Source organism: Rhinoraja longicauda, chromosome 14 (assembly GCF_053455715.1).
Source record: "Rhinoraja longicauda isolate Sanriku21f chromosome 14, sRhiLon1.1, whole genome shotgun sequence".
Lineage (NCBI taxonomy): Eukaryota > Metazoa > Chordata > Chondrichthyes > Rajiformes > Arhynchobatidae > Rhinoraja > Rhinoraja longicauda.
In genome coordinates, this window is record NC_135966.1 from 878,803 (window position 1) to 884,823 (window position 6,021).

At 55.5% G+C, this 6,021-nt stretch overlaps 1 protein-coding gene across 2 annotated transcripts in view; it reads right to left on the bottom strand.

Annotated features, from left to right (window-relative positions):
* LOC144599995 (uncharacterized) overlaps positions 1–6,021 on the bottom strand; it is a 43,215-nt gene extending 37,194 nt beyond the window's left edge. For both annotated transcript variants that reach the window (XM_078411293.1, XM_078411292.1), the window contains exon 1: positions 5,439–6,021. The gene's annotated coding sequence lies outside the window, so the exon portion shown is untranslated. The remainder of the gene's footprint in view (positions 1–5,438) is intronic.

Below are 6,021 nucleotides of genomic sequence, written 5' to 3' on the forward strand. Positions count from 1 at the left end.
GACTAGTGTAGCTGGGACATGTTGGCCGGTTCTTGGTAATTTGGGCTGAAGGGCCTGTTTCCATGCTGTATCACGCTAGGCAAGAGAGCTGAACTACCATATGTACTGACCACAGAACAATGAAAGGCACAAGCAACTACAGGTACTGGATTACATAAAGGGACACAGAGTGCTGGAGTAACTCAGCGGGTCAGGCAGCATCTGTGGAGAACATGGATAGGTGACGTTTCACAGAGTGCTGGAGTAACTCAGCAGGTCAGGCAGCATCTGTGGGGAACATGGATGATTCGGGTTGGGACCCTTCCTCAAACTCACCCATGTTCTCCAGAGATGAAACCAACCCGCTGAGTTACTCCAGCACTCTGGGTGTTGTTTTTGGTAAACCAGTGGCTGCAGTTCCTTGTGTCTCCAGAAAATGCTGTCGGCAGCTCAGGCAGTTTCCACAGAACAATGAAATTCTTACTTGCTGCAGTTTAATGGGCCCATTAACGTGATAACACACGGGTAATATATAATCATCTCAAATATAATTAATTAATAGCCATAATACTAGGTAACCAGTATAGTGATAATGATGTCAGTCGTACAAACACAAACACAGTCCACGGACGATCACAGTTGCTGAGGTCAGTGTTGTGCGGTGTTCAACAGCCTGATGGTTGCTGGGAAGAAGCTGTTCCTGAACCTGGAGGTCACGGTTTTCAGGCTCCTGTACCTTCTCCCCCATGGTAGCAGCGAGATGAGAGTGTGGCCAGGGTGGTGTGGGTCAGTGAGAGTGTGGCCAGGGTGGTGTGGGTCAGTGAGAGTGTGGCCAGGGTGGTGTGGGTCAGTGAGAGTGTGGCCAGGGTGGTGTGGGTCAGTGAGAGTGTGGCCAGGGTGGTGTGGGTCAGTGAGAGTGTGGCCAGGGTGGTGTGGGTCAGTGAGAGTGTGGCCAGGGTGGTGTGGGTCAGTGAGAGTGTGGCCAGGGTGGTGTGGGTCAGTGAGAGTGTGGCCAGGGTGGTGTGGGTCAGTGAGAGTGTGGCCAGGGTGGTGTGGGTCAATGGGAGGGTGGCCAGGGTGGTGTGGGTCAATGGGAGGGTGGGTGGGGGTGTGTGTGGGAGTGTGGGTGGGGGTGTGGGCGGGAGTGTGGGTGAGGGTGGGAGTGTGGGCGGGAGTGTGGGTGTGTGCGGGTGTGCGTGTGTGTGTGCGGGTGTGCGTGTGTGTGTGTGTGGTTGGGAGTGTGTGTGTGTGCGTGGGGTGTGTGTGCGTGGGGTGTGTGTGGGGTGTGTGTGTGTGTGGGTGTGTGTGTGTGGTGTGTGTGTGTGTGGGTGTGTGTGTGTGGTGTGTGTGTGTGTGGTTGGGAGTGTGTGTGTGTGCGTGGGGTGTGTGTGGGGTGTGTGTGTGTGTGGGTGTGTGTGTGTGGTGTGTGTGTGTGGGGCTGTGTCCAAAGTTGTTCCCCCACCATAGTCAGTACTCCCAGCAGCGTCAGGCTGTGCTTGGGCTGTGCTTGGGCTGAGTTGTTGCACTGAGTGTTGTTGTGAGGCAGGGAGCTGTCCTCCCTGCACCAGCCCAGCGGTTAGTTTAGTGTCGAGATACAGCGCAGAAACAGGCCCTTCCCCACCGGGTCCGCGCCGCCCAGCGATCCCCGCTGCGCCACCGTGCCGCTCTTAAGTTGCTGCCTTACAGCGAATGCAGCGCCGGAGACCCGGGTCCCATCCTGACTACGGGTGCTGTCTGTACGGAGTTTGTACGTTCTCCCCGTGACCTGCGTGGGTTTTCTCCGAGATCTTCGGTTTCCTCCCACACTCCAAAGACGTGCAGGTTTGTAGGTTAATTGGGTTGGTACAAATGTAAATTGTTCCCAGTGTGTGTAGGATAGTGTTAGTGTGCGGGGATCGCTTGGCGGCGCGGTCCCGGTGGGCCCAAGGGCCTGTTTCTGCGTTGTATCTCTAAATCTAAAAAATAATAAATCTGAACTCTACTGTTGCGCCACCGTGCCGCACATCTCTTACCCTGAACACTGTGAACTGCAGACATCCAGGAGCAGAATTAGGCCATTCAGCCCATCTAGTCTGCTCCGCCATTCAATCATGGCTGATCTATCTCTCCCTCCTAACCCCATTCTGTAAGGTCATAAGTGACAGGTCAACTGCCATCAGCAATCTTGTCCATGTTGTCCAGGTGAGTTTTGGAGAATATTTTGTTGATGCATTTTTCCCATTACACAGAAAACATGCCCCATCTACACTAGCCCCACCTGCCCACACCGACCAACATGCCCCATCTACACTAGTCCCACCTGCCCACACCGACCAACATGCCCCATCTACACTAGTCCCACCTGCCCACACCGACCAACATGCCCCATCTACACTAGTCCCACCTGCCCACACCAACCAACATGCCCCATCTACACTAGTCCCACCTGCCCACACCGACCAACATGCCCCATCTACACTAGTCCCACCTGCCCACACCGACCAACATGCCCCATCTACACTAGTCCCACCTGCCGACACCGGCCAACATGCCCCAGCTACACTAGTCCCACCTGCCCACACCGGCCAACATGCCCCATCTACACTAGTCCCACCTGCCCACACCGACCAACATGCCCCATCTACACTAGTCCCACCTGCCCACACCGACCAACATGCCCCATCTACACTAGTCCCACCTGCCCACACCGACCAACATGCCCCATCTACACTAGTCCCACCTGCCCACACCGACCAACATGCCCATCTACACTAGTCCCACCTGCCCACACCGACCAACATGCCCCAGCTACACTAGTCCCACCTGCCCGCGATTGCCCCACATCCCTCCAAACCTGTCCTATCCATGTACCTGTCCAATTGTCTTTTAAACATTGGGATAGTCCCTGCCTCAAATACCTCCTGCGGCAGCTCGTTCCATCCACCCACCACAGGTTCCTGTTAGATCTTGCCCCTCTCACTGTAAACCTATATCCACTGGTTCCTGACTCCCTCATTCTAGGCAAGAGACTCTGCATTCACTGTACCCATTCCCCTCAGAATTTTATACACCTCTAGAAGATCACCCCTCATCCTCCTGCGCTCCAAGGAATAGAGTTGCAACCTGTCTAACCTCTCCCTGTAACTCAGGCCCTCCAGTCCTGGCAACACCCTAGTAAACCACTGCACCTTGTCCGGTGTGAGAGCCGGGCCTAGCTCAGGTCCCACCCAGGCTGTGCTTGGTCCACGTCCACGTTCTGAGCCCGAGGGGAAGTCCCACTCCTCCCTCTACATGGATTTGTCTTCACCACATTACCTGACAGCGTGGTTGTGCTGGGTTTAGTGTTGCCAACTTCCTCACTCCCAAATACGGGACAAGGTGACATCACCGCCCCACGTGACCTCACCCAGCCAGCGGCCACGTGCTCCCGCTCCACCAATGGCAGCCGCCCGGGCCGGGAGGCGGGTTGCTACGCAGCCTCTGTTAGGCGAACACACTCGGCCCCGCTCCCCGAACACACACTATTAGCCTACACTGTCCGGGCCTACAGCGGCCCCCGGGCCTACAGCGTCCGGGCCTGCACTGTCCGGGCCTACAGCGGCCCCCGGGCCTACAGTGTCCGGGCCTACAGCGGCCCCCGGGCCTACAGCGGCCCCCGGGCCTACAGCGTCCGGGCCTGTACTGTCCGGGCCTACAGCGGCCCCCGGGCCTACAGCGTACGGGCCTGCACTGTCCGGGCCTACAGCGGCCCCCGGGCCTACAGCGGCCCCCGGGCCTACAGTGTCCGGGCCTACAGCGGCCCCCGGGCCTACAGTGTCCGGGCCTACAGCGGCCCCCGGGCATACAGTGTCCGGGCCCACAGTGTCTGGGCCCACAGCGGCCCCCAGGCCAATAGCGTCCGGGCCTACAGCGTCCGGGCCTACACTGTCAGGGCCTACAGTGTCTGGGCCTACAGTGTCCGGGCCTACAGCGGCCCCCGAGTCTACAGTGTCTGGGCCTACAGCGGCCCCCGGGCCTACAGCATCACAGAGTGACACAGCGCGGAAACAAGCCCTTCGGCCCAACATGCCCACACTGACCAACACGCCCCATCTACACTCCTCCCACCTGCCTGCGTTTGGCCCATATCCCTCCAAACCTGTACTATCCATTACAGCATCAAACACAGCAGGGTCAGCACGCTGTGACACAATCTCTGAACAACGTTCCCTGTTTACATCAGAGTCCCATTTGTGCAATTTTCATTCGATGTTAAATAAAAACGCACCAGTTCCACTTGCTATGTCTTTGCATTAGCAAATTTGCAGATGATACTAAGCTGGGGGGTAGTGTGAATTGTGTGGAAGATGCAATAAGGCTGCAGGGTGACTTGGACAGGTTGTGTGAGTGGGCGGATACATGGCAGATGCAGTTTAATGTAGATAAGTGTGAGGTTATTCACTTTGGAAGTAAGAATAGAAAGGCAGATTATTATCTGAATGGTATCAAGTTAGGAAGAGGGGATGTTCAACGAGATCTGGGTGTCCTAGTGCATCAGTCACTGAAAGGAAGCATGCAGGTACAGCAGGCAGTGAAGAAAGCCAATGGAATGTTGGCCTTTGTAACAAGAGGAGTTGAGTATAGGAGCAAAGAGGTCCTTCTACAGTTGTACCGGGCCCTGGTGAGACCGCACCTGGAGTACTGTGTGCAGTTTTGGTCTCCAAATTTGAGGAAGGATATTCTTGCTATGGAGGGCGTGCAGCGTAGGTTCACTAGGTTAATTCCCGGAATGGCGGGACTGTCGTATGTTGAAAGGCTGGAGCAATTAGGCTTGTATACACTGGAATTTAGAAGGATGAGGGGGGATCTTATTGAAACATATAAGATAATTAGGGGATTGGACACATTAGAGGCAGGAAACATGTTCCCAATGTTGGGGGAGTCCAGAACAAGGGGCCACAGTTTAAGAATAAGAAGTAGGCCATTTAAAACGGAGATGAGGAAGAACTTTTTCAGTCAGAGAGTGGTGAAGGTGTGGAATTCTCTGCCTCAGAAGGCAGTGGAGGCCAGTTCGTTGGATGCTTTCAAGAGAGAGCTGGATAGAGCTCTTAAGGATAGCGGAGTGAGGGGGTATGGGGAGAAGGCAGGAACGGGGTACTGATTGAGAGTGATCAGCCATGATCGCATTGAATGGCGGTGCTGGCTCGAAGGGCTGAATGGCCTACTCCTGCACCTATTGTCTATTGTCTATCGCTGATTTCAGAGCCCGTGCTGGAGGGTGATGGAATATTTATGACAAACAACACTTGGCCCAAGTGCCCCACAGGAATAGACACAGAGGACAGACACACACACACGGTCACTGGGCATATCTACAGCTCCACCAGAGATAGACACAGAGGACAGACACACACGGTCACTGGGCACATCTACAAACCCACCAGTGATAGACACAGATACACACACACACGGTCACTGGGCACACCAGCTGCTCCACCCACCTGTGTGTGTCGTGCAGACAGTGCCCAGTCTGCCAGAGGTAAGGTGAGATTCCAGAGAGGAGATTGAGTGGAGATCGCGTCTCGACTACGGGGCAGTCGAGCTTGTTGGAGATGTCCAGGCGCCTGTGTACAATCCTCAAGATGCACACGAGATGCTGTTGTAACTCAGCGGGTCAGGCAGCGTCTCTGGAGAGAAGGGATGGGTGACGTTTCGGGCCGAGACCCTTCTTCAGACAGGTGTATAATCCTCACTGCTAAGCTGCCTGTGTCAGACAGTGCAGCTCCGGTTCCTGCTGTCTCTGCACAAACACACCCACACTGCAGTCTCTTTGTGTCAATGATGTTCAAATAAACCCAGCCCTGGGTACAAGGCTCTCGGCTGCCGGGCAGTCGACAGGGGGTGAGAGGGGGGCAGTTAGCTGCCGGGCAGTCAACAGGGGGTGAGAGGGGGGCAGTTCCAACCGAGACCCAGCACTGAGGTACAGCCACTCAAACCCAGAGCAAACTGCAGCGCTCAGCTAATTACCAGCCTCGCATTAACCCCTTCCCCACCACTGCCTCTGTCTGTCTCTGTCACACACAA